Source organism: Euwallacea fornicatus, chromosome 15 (genome assembly GCF_040115645.1).
Source record: "Euwallacea fornicatus isolate EFF26 chromosome 15, ASM4011564v1, whole genome shotgun sequence".
NCBI classification, from domain to species: Eukaryota; Metazoa; Arthropoda; class Insecta; order Coleoptera; family Curculionidae; genus Euwallacea; species Euwallacea fornicatus.
Window position 1 is genome coordinate 4,447,338 of NC_089555.1, and position 13,366 is coordinate 4,460,703.

At 55.1% G+C, this 13,366-nt stretch overlaps 1 long non-coding RNA gene across 1 annotated transcript; it reads left to right on the plus strand.

Moving 5' to 3' along the window:
- Positions 1–9,543: 9,543 nt before the first annotated feature.
- Positions 9,544–9,902, plus strand: LOC136343594 (uncharacterized). Its single transcript, XR_010732808.1, has 2 exons — positions 9,544–9,630; positions 9,679–9,902. It is a non-coding gene; the product is annotated as an uncharacterized lncRNA (long non-coding RNA).
- The last annotated feature ends 3,464 nt before the right edge of the window (positions 9,903–13,366 follow it).

Consider the following 13,366-nt stretch of genomic DNA (forward strand, 5'->3'; position numbering starts at 1 on the left):
AAAGGTACTTCCTTTTGACCAGAAAACGATCTCCTTTGATATTCATTGTTTGTGCTTTTCTGATGTCGAGCATAAGTGCCATCACATGTCAGAATTAAATCCGCATTATCACCTTCAAGTATTGTTCGAGCAATTGGACTTGTTTCATATACAATTTTTTCCCTAGTCGTATTTTGACATCCAAAGTGTTTACCTAGAATATCTTGGACAAAAGCACATCTCACTGATTTAAGATACTCCGAGACCACCCCTTTATTGGGTAAATGTAGAATGGAAGCAATTAGTTCATGTGAATTACTGGTTTTAAATTTGAATCAAAAGGTAACGATGGCCTGTGTGGTGGTTCTGTTACGAGAATTTCTAAGAGACGTTAACATTTCTTTTAACTGCAATAAATTCTCCCAAGTCAAGCTTGTGAAAAGTCTTAATTGTGTTTCGGGCATAGAAAAATCCGAGACTTGATCAAACAGATTTTTATCACAACTAATCGCTAAGTTTTCCATCATGCAAAAGAGCTCTTTCGATGTGATTTCAGAAATATTTGAATATACCTTGATCTTCATTAAATCTTCCTCAAAAAATGAATCGAAGATGATGTGACTTCTGCAGCATCTACCACCGACTGAAATAAACAGTTTTCTCTTCGCGTAACTCTGGCAATGAGCCTTCTCGGGAAACAACTTAAATTACAAGTTGTATTACCACCACAAACGATGCAATATTTGTAAGTTGCAACGGTGCGATCGATTTCTATACTAACTAATTCTTCAGCCTGTTCATTAGATGTTTTTTTTTATAGAGGGGAAAAACCTTCTAAAGGTACCCGGTCTGATGGACTGGCGACCGGGTTATGTGGGATTCACCCCCTGAAGGGAGGCGTGTACCCACTAAAAACCCTCCTCTGTTCACCGTCGTGCCCCCCCCCCCCACCCGGAACCGCCTAAAGGCATTACTTCAGGGTGGTGGTGGTATCGCGCCTACTAATTCGGCCTAGGTCGGTCCGCTTCGCGGAGGACTTTTCCCTGTAACACTCGTCGTCTTCCATTCCCTCTCGCACGTTCTGCATTCATGATCTTCTCTATCATTCATGCAAACGCATTCCACTCACATTCTGACTACAATTTCACTGCCGATCACGTTTCGGTCCAGTCTGAGTCCGCTCAGCCGGGCCTCCGCGCGATCGGCCTCCCATGCCTGACACTCCCACAGCGTGGGCTCGGGAGTGTCGCTCACACCATTCTCTTCGTTCCCGCAGAACCAGCAGTGGTCACTGCGCTCAACCCCTATTCGTCGCAGGTATTTCCTGAACACACCTTACCCGATGAAAACCTGCGACAGGGCGTAATTGGGCTTAGCCCATTCGCATTCGGACCACCGTCTGACTCTGGGGATGAACACTTTCACCCACCCGTCATGGACGGCCCATTCCTTCTCCCACTCGGACATACCTCATTCTGCCGCTTCACTCTTACTCTCTTTCCCTCTTTCCCATATCATTCTCCTTTCTTGCACTCTCAATCGCACAGGAGAGATTTTGGTCAGTGCCAACACCGCTGCGCCCGGAGTCATCCTGTAAGCACACGCCACCTTGATCGCGAGCTGTCTATTTGCCCGCTCCAGGATGGCGTTGTATTTTTCATACCCGAGTTCCGATTGCCAAATCGCAGCCGCGTGCAGCAGGGCGGACAATACCGCCATGACCATCACCCCCCTCCTCTCGAAACTTAGACCGTTCACACGTGCGAAGATGCCTTGTAATTTCTGGACGATCCACTCTACCTTGTCGGCTGTTCGGCGGGCGTGCTCGCCAAAGTGGGCATTCCTGCCGAACCACACCCCCAGGTACTTCACGCACTCGCTCGTTTTACACCTGACCCCTTCTACCACTAGACTCATGCTTGTCAGCTTGCGTTGTCCGACCAGGAGCACCATCTCCGTCTTGTCTGTCGCCATGGTCAGGCCTTTCCTACGGAACGTGTCCGAAACCAGTTCCATGGCACGCCTGACTCTCGCCTCCAGGATTTCCCCGTTCCATGCCTCCACCACCAACGTCAGGTCGTCCGCGTACGCCAACGAAGTGACGCCCTTTGGATAACTCACCGTCAGCAGTTCATCGTAGAACCGGTTCCACAAGACAGGACCTAGAAAGGATCCCTGAGGAATCCTACACGACAACTCACGGAACATCCCGTTAGGTAACACCAGAAAACGATCTTCCAGGTACGATTGCACTACGTCAATCAAGTACCTGCTAACCTATGACCTCCTCATCATTTGGACGATGAGGTCCTAGGGCGCCGAATTAAAGGCATTCCGGACATCTATCGTTACCATAACGCAGTGTCCTCGGTGCGTGTAATTCTTCCTCTCGATCCCCTCTACTATTCGCATGACCGCTTCCATGACGCCCATGGTGCTCCTGCCTTTCACAAATCCAAACTGCCGCTCGCTTATCATGCCGTGCGCAGTCGCTTCTTCCAGAAGTCTGGCCTTAATCACCTTTCCGAGTCCGTCAATAAGACAGATGGACCGGTAGCCCGGCTCCGCATTCGGATCACGCTTTGGCTTCTCCACCAGAACGAGTCGAGCCCTTTTCCAGGCCTTGGGGAACTCTCCCGAGGTCAAGATGCCCGTGGCGCAATCCGCCATACCTTGGGGCACAGCCCCGAGATACAGCTTCAAGACCTCGTTTGGGATCCCGTCCAAGTCTGGAGCCTTGCGGCTCTTAAGGCTCCCGACCGCCTGGCAGATCTCCTCCGTCGTGATCCGAGGTACGTCCTCGCGTCCCGACCTCTTTGTCGCCCATCTGACCCTTTCCTTTGCCGAGAAAAGTTCGTCCACCTTCCGAACCATTTCTACTTCTAGGGGGGGACTTCGCTTGAGGTGCTCCAGCTTCCCGGCCACGATCTTGTAGCCGAGACCACAGACATCCGTCTCCAGGTCAGCACACAGCCCCTTCCAAGACTTCCTCTTAGCGTTCCGTATGGATGCCTTGAAGGCGTTTCGCGTCTCAACTAATTCATTCTTACACCTTTCTTGCTGGATCGCAGGGTTCCTTCCTCTCACTCTCGTGATCCGCTGCCGGGCACGCACACACGTTCGTCCCAGATTTGCAATCTCATCATTCCCCCAGTACGCAGCCTTTCGCGCACCTTGTCCACTCGGATTCTTCTTTCGGAAATATTCGTCGCAGACACGACTGATTTCCTTCTGTATTCGATGCGGATCTTCAGCCGCGTCCACGTCCTTTCTCTTTGCCACGTACCGTCACTCTCGCTTCAATCCACATGCATTAAAAATCCAACCACTACTATCCACTTTTTCACACTCAACACTTGCGCGTTGTGCGTCTCCCCCTCTCCTAATGGGGGAGACGTACCGATGCCCACTGCCACTCTCCGACTCGCTCTTCACGCGCCACTCCCTAACCATACTTCACGCATTCACACCAGCCATGGTGATGTCAATCAACGAACTCTCATTCCTGGTACCGAAGGTCCTCTCCCGCCCAACGTTGAGAGGGGTAAACTCACACGCGTCCAGAAACTCATCCAAGATCAGGCCATAGGCATTTCGCGCGTCGGTGCCGAAACGTGCACTTTTGGCATTTCGGTCCCCAGCGAGTTTAAACCTCCTACCATCCATCCCCCGGATATACTCTGTTAACTTCCTGACGAAGGCTACAAAATAGGCCGCCCTTCCTGTTCGTGGAGAAGTTCACCGGGATCACGGTGATCCATCCCTGCTCCACCGTGACAAAGGTCCGCCCCTTGTGGATTGATTCCACCCTTACATGGTCGGCTAGCCATATGAAGGAGACATCGCACCGACCCCAGATATCGTTCCCTTCCGCCTTGTTCAGGGTCTTGTCTCAGTACATGGTCGATTTCTCTTTTTTTGATCATCTGGCTCAGTAGGGCGGTAGCCAACCGCTTCCAGTCCAGGTTGATCTGGAGGAATTGGAGTCCGCTAATTTGAAAAGCTATGACTCCACACAGCTCACTCACTTGGTTCACTCACCTTTTTTTTTTTTTGCGAGGAGGGGGAATCTTCTTAAGACACCCGGCCTTGTCCACGACCGGGTAGTGTGGGATTCGACCGACCATTACGTCGCCCGCCTACCCACTAAACCCACCTTCCCTCTTCTGCCCCGGAACCGCCTTTCGGCATTACATCAGGGCGTCCTGTTCTTCTCGACTAGGTACGGACGCGACCCCGTACACCACTCTTCTTCCTTTCATTCTCCTTTGCAATCTTTGCCCTCAAGATTTTCTCTATCAGGCCCTCAAACGCACTCCACTTGCTCTTGCTTTCCACCAGTTCATTCCCTATCGTCCGTTGGTTCAGGTCGAGTCCCCTCGCCCTCGCCTCTGCCCGATAGCCCTCTCATTCAGGACACTGCCACAGCGTGTGCTCCGGTGTGTCCTCCCTTTCGTCACAGAACCAACATTCTGCACTCCTTTCCACTCGTATTCGCTTCAGGTATTTCCCAAACACCCCGTGTCCAGTAAATACCTGAGCCAACATGTACCCGCTCTTCGTCCACTCACACTCGTACCACGCACGGATCCGGGGTATGAAGGTCTTTGCCCAACCCTCATACTTCTCCCAGTCTTGCTCCCATTCGTTCATTGCCCATTCCTTCGCCTCTCCATTCCCTTCCCACATCATGCTTCTCTCCTTCACTCTGATTTTCACCGGAGGTATTTTGGCCAATGCCAGCACCGCATCGGTCGGGGCCGTCCTGTAGGCGCTAGCCACCCGGAGCGCGAGCAGACGATTCGCCCTCTCCAGTATGGCCGCGTACCTTCCGTACTCCAGTTCTGTTCGCCAGACCGGAGCCGCGTACAGCATGACCAGGAATGCCGCCATCACCATCAACCTCCTCCTCTCGTACCCCAAACCGCTTGCTCTAGGCAGTATGCCTTCGAGTTTTCCTATCACCTTAGTGACCTTGTCGGCGGTCCGACGTACGTGCTCACCGAAGCGAGCATTTCTGCCGAACCACACCCCTAGGTACTTCACGCATTCCTTCGTCTCGTACGAGACGTCGTCCGCTCTCAGACTCATACTTCTGATTTTACTTCGGCCGGCCAGGAGCACCATTTCGGTTTTATCCGTAGTCATGCTAAGCCCCATGCGCTGGAACGTATCGGCGACAAGTTCCATGGCCCACCTAGTTCTCGCCTCTAGGGTTACCCCATCTTTCGCCAAGACCGCCAAGTCGTCCGCGTAGGCCACCAGAGTGACCCCTCGCGGATACTCGACGGTCAGTATCCCGTCGTAGTAGAGGTTCCACAAGACTGGGCCCAGGACGGACCCCTGAGGAACTCTACACGGCAGCTCTCGGACTCCCCCGTCAGGCAACACCAAAACCCGATCTTGCAGGTACGACTGAACTACGTTCAAGAGGTACCCGCTCACCTGGGCCCTCCTCATCACGTCGATGACTAGGTCCCAAGGCGCCGTATTAAAAGCGTTCTTAACATCAATTCTCACCATGACACAGAAGCCCGCGTACATGTAGCTCTTCCCCCTGATCCCCTCAACTATCCGCATAACCGCCCGCATGGCGTCCAAGGTACTCCTGCCCTTGACAAACCCATACTGACTCTCGCTCACCATTCCACGTACACTCGCTTCTTCCAGCAATCTGGTCTTGACCACCTTTTCGGTCACTTTTCCGAGTCCGTCCACGAGGCATATGGGCCGGTACGAGGCCTCTGCACCTGGATCACGTTTCGGTTTCTCCACCAGTACCAGTCGAGTCCTCTACCAGACTTTAGGGTATTCGCCCGAGGTCAAGATGCGATTTACGCAACCCACCATACCCTGGGGCACTGCCCCAAGATACAGCTTCAAGACCTCGTTCGGTAGCCCGTCCAGTCCCGGAGCCTTGCGGCTCTTGAGACTCCCGACGGTCTGACGGATCTCCTCCACGGTGACTCGAGGTACATCATTCGGCCCCACTTGCACCTTTTCCCATACTACCTGCGGCTTCACCGGAAATAGCGTGTCTACCTGCCTGCGCATTTCTGCTTCGGGTAAGGGACCATTACTCAGACGGCCACGTTTCCCGGTCACAATTTTGTAACCGAGCCCCCAGACGTCCGTCTCCAGCTCCGCACAAACTTTCTTCCACGCCTTCCTCTTGGCATTCCTCATGGACTCCTTGAGTGCCTTACGCTCTCTCTTGTATTTTTCCGCTGAACCTGTGTCTATCACACTACCTCTTCCTCTCACCCTCGTCCATCTCTTTCTCGCCCTTATGCACGCTTTTCTCCTTTCGGCAACTTCATCACACCACCAGTACACCGCACGCTTCGTTTTCCCATTGCCACTATCGCGCTTCCTCATACACTCGTCGCAGGCATCGCTTATCTCCCGAACTATTCCTTCGGGAGTTTCCACGACACCCAGATCGACTCTTTCGTTCACGTACCGGTCCACTTTTTCTAGACCTTTCGCACTCATCATCCATCCCCCTTTTTCCACCTTTTCTCTCCCACCATCAGACACTATCCCTCCACGCGCTATGCGATAGGAGATGTATCTGTGGCCACTACCACTCTGCATTCCCACTTCAACCCTCCAATCTCTCACCCAGCCACTCACCGACGCTCCCGTCATGGTCACGTCAATCAGTGACCTGCCGTTTCGGTTGCCGAACGTCCACTCATCCCCGGTGTTGTTGGGGACGAGCTTTGCTGCATCCAGAAACTCCTCCAGGACCCGTCCGTAGGCATTCGTCACCCCAGAGCCGAACCGCCCACTCTTAGCGTTCAGGTCCCCGGCAATGAGGACCCTCCTGCTGTCACGCCCCCTGACGCACCCCCCCAACCGATCGAGCCACGCCGAGAAATCGGCGGTGCTCTTGTTCGGGGAGAAGTACGCGGAGACGAGAGCGATGCCGTCCAGCTCCGCAACAACGAACCCCCGGTCCCGGTGGATCGACTTCACCCTCACACCCGGCGCAAGCCAGATGAAGGCGTCATCGACCCTGTCCCGGACGAGATCCGTCCCAGCGACGCACGGCTCTTGACCGAGCACCACATGGGTGCCCTGCTCCCTGACCACCTGGTACATGAGGTCCGTCGCGAGACGGCCCCTGTCCAGGTTGATCTGCAGGCACCGCAGTTCCCCGTTAGACGCCATGATCCCAAACATACTCCACGCTCACGCACACGCGCATTCACCGCACTCACCCACTCGTGTCCGCGCCTAGTCCTTCCGCTGCCCTTCCCCGCCGCTCACCATGGACCTGAGGAATCTGATAGACGGTGACACATCCATCTTCTTCCCCGGGCCCGGTGTGGACGTCTCTGTCGGCTCCTCCCCGGCATCCGGCACCCTCTCCGCGCCCTTGGGCTTCCCCTCGGCCACGGACGTGCCCCCATCCTTGGGTTTCCCCTTGGCCTCGGGCTCGCCCCCAGCCTTGGGTTTCCTCTTGGCCTCGGGCTCGCCCCCAGCCTTGGGTTTCCCCTTGGGCTCGGGCTCGCCCCCAGCCTTGGGTTTCCCCCAAGCTTTAGGCTCCCCCGTGGCCCCGTTGATTGCTCCGTACCCTGGTCCCCCGGCACTGTGAGCCCCTGTGCTGCACAAGGGGCAGAACCTATCCGCGCGGCAGGCCGCGGCCTTATGGCCCCCTTGCGCGCACCTTGCGCACAGCTGTGAGCGGTTCACCCCCTTGCATTCCCCAGCTCTATGGCCTCCTTCCCAGCAGCGGTAACAGCGGCCTGTCTCTCGCCTCTCTCTCAGCCGGCACGGTGAGATGCCGACCTGGATGTCCGAGATCTTCCGCAGTGCCACCGCAGCCTCTCCTTCCGCGAGAAGGGTGGCGGTTTGGCAGCTCCCAAAACTGGGACGCAGACTGAGCAGCCGCAGCCGCCCCTGCCCCACCCCAGCCGCGGTCGCCACCGCCCCCACCACCTCCTCGACCGTAGTCACCCCGTCCAGGCCATGGACGAGGAAGGCCACGGCTGTCCCGGTTCCTCCTCTCACTCTCCCTCTTCCCAGCTCCTTAGAGAGCAGCTCGCGCAGCTGCTCCCCCTTACCCCCCTTGGGCACGGTCAGGAACACCTCTCCCTTCTTTGTCTCCCTGACCGTGCCCACCTACACCTCCGTTCCCCCCTTGGCCACCACCTGCCTCACCTTTCGGAGGGCGTCCAAATAGGAGGTCCCGTCCTCTCGCGCGACAAAGATGACGTCCTCCTCCTCCTTAGGTCCCGCCACTCTCGCCTCTCCCTCCTTTCCTCCCGGCACATAGAAGCGGAGCCTGATCCCGCTCTCCGCCGCCGCAAGCTCCCCCAGCTTCCTCAGCTTCTCGGGATCGGATCCCGGGACCTGAGGGATAACCACCCCCGTCCTCCCCTCCATCTGAGCGGTTCGAACGAGCTCCCTCAGCGCTCCGTAGACCGCCTCGGGACTCATCTCCCCACCCAGCTGTCGGTAGAAGACGAAACGCTCCTGCGTCTCCATCCTCCCCCCCTGCGCATCCGGCAGGACTGCACAAGGAAGGGCATCGTCCCCTCCTCCTGGTCCCCCCCTAGGTCCGCCAACTCTGGAAGCATGGCCAGGATCCGCCCTTTGGCCACACTGTCCCCCTCCCCAACAATAACCGCCATATCCCTGCGGTACCCCTCTGAGAAGGGGTCACCGCGGACCGTCTCCGTCAGCGAGAACAAACCCGCCTCCCACCTTTCCCGGATCGCCGCACGCAGCTCCCCGGAATCGACCAGGAGGCGGATTCGCTCCCGCTGTTCCGCCGTTCTCCTTTCCTCCTCCGTCTCCGTCTGGACGCCGCAGGTAGCCGTCTCGACCCCTTCTCTGCGCGCCCTCTCGGATTCCTCCAGTCTCCCTCTCAGTCTTTCGACTTCCCTCCTGAGGCTCTCTTTTTCCTCCTCCTCTCTCTCCTCCGTGCGCATCGCGTTCCGCAGAGAGCTCCTTAATGCCCTCATGGCATTATTGAGGTCCTCCTTGGACCTATGCCCCCTCTTGATGACCCGGTCCAAGTCCTCTACCCTGGCCAGGATCCCCTCCAGCGACGAACCCCCCGTAAACGAGAGGGAAAAGCTCTCCTCCGCCCTCCTCCGCTTTTCTCCTTTTGGAGTACTTGCCGGAGGAGGCATCTCATTCGAGAAAGCAAAGGAGAGTTCCTCCCTCTTCGCTCCTTCATCTATTCCACACACACCACTCACTCCACTCACACCACTCATCTCATCCCCTCCACTCACCTGTCTCTCCTTCCTGCTGCTTCCCTCTCCTTTCCCCTTCGGTGGGGTACGCTTTAGTTTCGCGCTCCTCGCGAACCCCTCCCCCGTCTCCATCCTCTCCCATTTCTCCGGTAGGCTGGATTGCCTAGAGTGTTTCTGGCCCTCCCCAGAATCCTTGGGGCCAGCGCAGGCTACCGGGGCTCTCACCCGGTCAGAACCTACGGCGGGACTAACACCCGCCTGGGGTACTTTGTTTTGCGATTCACTCATCTTCATTTCATTTTTTTTTTTTTATTCCTCTCCCCTTATCTTTTCCATCCAGGTTAGTCTTTGGGTAAGCACAGGATATCAGGATGGGTTCTTTCAGGATTCTGGATAATTTCAAGGACACTCCGTGGAGTCGGAATTCATCAAGGATAGGGTGATTGGATAAATTGCACTTTGGGATTTAAGTGCAATTTCAGCTTAGGTATCCGTAGGCTCGCCACACCTATGTTCACTGGATGAAGGTGAACCCTAACGGGACCGCTAGGAACTGGACCCCCACCAGCCATGCATCCCGTCGGCGCGCATCCCACCTTAGGATTTGGGAGGTATTTATAGTGGCCTCACCACCCGGCCACAAGGGGCCCCCACTCATCTAACTCACCCCAGTAGGAACAGCATTTCTACCATTCCACCAGTTAGAGCAGATGTTTGCGGTCTGATCTTTGGATAGGACAAATAAGGATTCTCCTTAGAGCGGAAGTTTTCAGGAATAAAGGTAAGTTGGAGGAAACTGCACTTTGGTAGGTAAGTACAATTTCAGCTGAAGTTCCGCAGACTCGCCACGTCTGTCTTCACAGGGTGAATCTTCACGGGGTCGCTCGGAGCTGGACTTCCCTCCAGCCTTGCACCCCTTCGGCACGCACCACACCTTGGGAATTGGGAGGTAGTTGTAGTGGCCTCACCACTCGATCTCCTAGGAGCTCCCCACTCTTCCAATTTGCCCCGTCAAGACAACATTTCTGCCATCTTACCAAGACAAACCCGGAGTTTACGGTATGATGAGCTGGTCCACGGCAGAAGTTTTCGTTCCGGACTTGCAAGTTTTAAATTGCAGCCATCACTTATCACTCCCACTAACCAAAGCCCCGCAAAGAGCCTTGGCCGTTCCCCTATCCGCCACCCGGGGGACGCGCCTGATAGGTTGCTCAACCCACAGGTGGTTCACTCACCTGATTAGTCCTCTACACCGTCGATTGGTCCCTATTGGTCGGCGCCGTCCGACTCCTTATTTTCCATCCTCTCTTCGGTGGAGAATGGGGGAGTCGTGCTCATCGTCCGCACTGAGATCGGTCCCTCTCTTAATAGGAGGGAGGAACCGCGTGTCCGCACTTCCACTCGCCACTTCCCTCTTCCTCGCCCCACCCACTAGCGGAGAGGAAGAGCGGACACTACGCGCACCACTATATCTCTCCTTCCCTCCTTCAAAGGGGGGAGTATCGGACGTTTTTCTGCCGCGCCTCCTGTTGGGACCCTTCTCCTCGTCACCTCCCTTGGGCGGAGAGGGAGAGCGGTCACCCTTCCCTTTTGTTGCTCGCAAGGGCGTGGACTTAGGAGATTTTTTGGCTCCTCCCTCACAATTAGGATCACCCGCGCTGTAGCCGTCTGCATCGCAGAGGGGGCAATACCGGGAGTTTTTATACTCCACGGCCCTGTGCCCCTCCTTGGCGTATCTGGCGTACTGGCGTGTCCAATCCACGCTCTCGCACGCATTGACCTTATGGCTCACACCCAAGCACCCATAGCAGCGCCCGGAGTCCCTTAGCTCCCTAAGTCAGCATCTGCTGATGCCAACCCGGACCTCGGCGACCTTCCGGACCCTGCCCACGATCTGGCAGTGAGGCAGCCAGATCAGTTTTATCCGGTTCGGCGCAAGCGCGGTTGCGGAAGCTACCGCCTCTACCACCTCCTCCCCCGTTATGATGACATTCAAGCCCGCCACCTGAAAGGTGACGGACCTGGACCCAAGCCCGGTGCGAGCCCGCCTCGCCCCCAACCCGCGGTCGAGGAATGAGCGGATCTCTTCCCCCTCCTTCTCCCCCCCTTTCGGTAGCACCAGGAGGAGCTCGCCTTTGCGTGTCTACCTGACACTGCCGATTTCAACCCGCGTCCCACTCTCGGACACGAGTTGACGCACCCATTTTAGGGTGTCGCTATAGGTGGTGCCCTCCTCCTTCGAGATGAACACCACCTCTTCATCCTTCCTGCCCCAGCCCATTCGGGCGGGTAGAGGAGGAATGGCCCCTCCCTCTATTTTCCCAAATATATAATGATCCTTGGAGCGTCATCCCGATCCATGGCAGCGATTTTCGCGACCCTGCGGAAGTCCCAGGGGTTGGCCCCGGGGACCATCGGGGTAACGACCCGGGTCCTCCCCTCTGCCGTCATCGAGTCGAAAAGCTCCCAGATTGCTCCGAGAACTTCTCGAGGGCTCGTGCTCCTCAGTTCTCTTAAAAACACGAATCGCTCTCAATTTTCAAGTTTCCTCCCTCTGCGCATGGTGCAAACCTGGCGCAGAAAGTGGATCCTTCCCTCCCATTCCTCACACTCCGCGTCGTGCAGTTCTCCCAGTTCCAGAAAAAGTTGTAAAATCTTCTCCCTGAGAGGGCTGGACTCCGCCCTCACAATGACACGGAGGTTCGCCAGGTACCCGTGTTTAAATGGATCCTCCTGGCGGACCTCTGTGGCAGTATACATTCCATTTTCCCAGCTCTCCTTAAGCGCATCGGTCAGCCTGTCATCCCTGAAAAGCTGCCCGATTCGGCGCCGTTGGAGTTACCCCTTTATTTGCTTCTCCGTCTCGGTCTGGCAACCGACCGAGACGGAAGAGCAGGCTCCTCCCAACAACCCTGCGTCTGGGTGTCCACGTCCAAGGTCATTCTGTCCACTCGCTCATACCGGTACTCATCCAGTCATTACTGGATGAGGTCCCGGTTGAACGCGTCCACTTGTCGGCGCAACTTCCCAGCGATATCCTTGATATCGCGCTGGGTGTTGCGCTCAATCCTCTTCTCTAGCTCGGAAACAAGCATCCTGGTTTCCCTGATGGCCTCCCAAATGATGAAAGCCTCCGAGCTCTCTTTTCTTTTATACGCCCCTTTCTCGTTGAGGAGGGACGTATCTCCCGTCTTCTGTTTTCGTCGAGTCTGTCTCTCGTCGCCTCCGGTCACCTCTTTCTTTCCTCTCACATAGAAGAAGTCCATGGAGGGGTCCGAGGGACGCCTCTCCGTGAGCAACCTCCTCACATGCATTGAGCGGGTTTGCCCCCCCCCCCCCAAATCCATGGGGGTAGCGCCGGCCACCGGGGCTTCCACCCGGTCGGAGCCGGCGACGGGATTATTACCCGCCTGGGTTAATATATTTCTACCCTCCCTCATCATGGTTTTGTGCCTCTCTTTGTTTTACGGCTCCCAGGTCCGCCGATTTCTCTCGTCCCCGGAAAAAGTCGGAGATCCGGCGGCCGCACTAAGCCCCCCCCCCCCCACAACGACAAGGTGAAGACACCACGGGGGGGTCATTAGATGTTAAAATTATATTTAACTTCATGATCACTTGTATCGTCTATCTCGGAATCATCGCTATCCTCGCTGATATTAATCTGAATCGACTTTGCCACAACGGGATTTTGAGTGATGTCATTTGGAAGTCCAGTGTTTTGCTGAATTGGGACCAGCATTCGTTGCTTTTTATAAAAGCATATGCGACAATATCCGCACACGGTGCGATTCTGTTGAACTGCAACACAGGTATAAGTATAGAGTATAAACAGGCGTCTTCAGGCGTGTTGATACATTTTGACATTCCAGGCCTGTGAACAAATCACACGCTTAACATTCAGCGACGCTGATGTGGAAGGTAATGAATCATTAGATTCCATAATTTAAAATACATAATAATAAATTTTTAAAAACTGCGAAAAATTTATCGAAAATTTCCAAATAAATAAGTAATGTTGTGTGTAAATTTAATTTTCGGGAATTTTTAAAATTAAAACTAACGATTCGGTAACGAGATTTTAATGACAAAAAAAATACAAGGTGTCTGATCGCAAAGAATACCGAATCACTTCTGTTCCTTTTAGAAACCCGATTCGTAATCGAAAAAATAATATA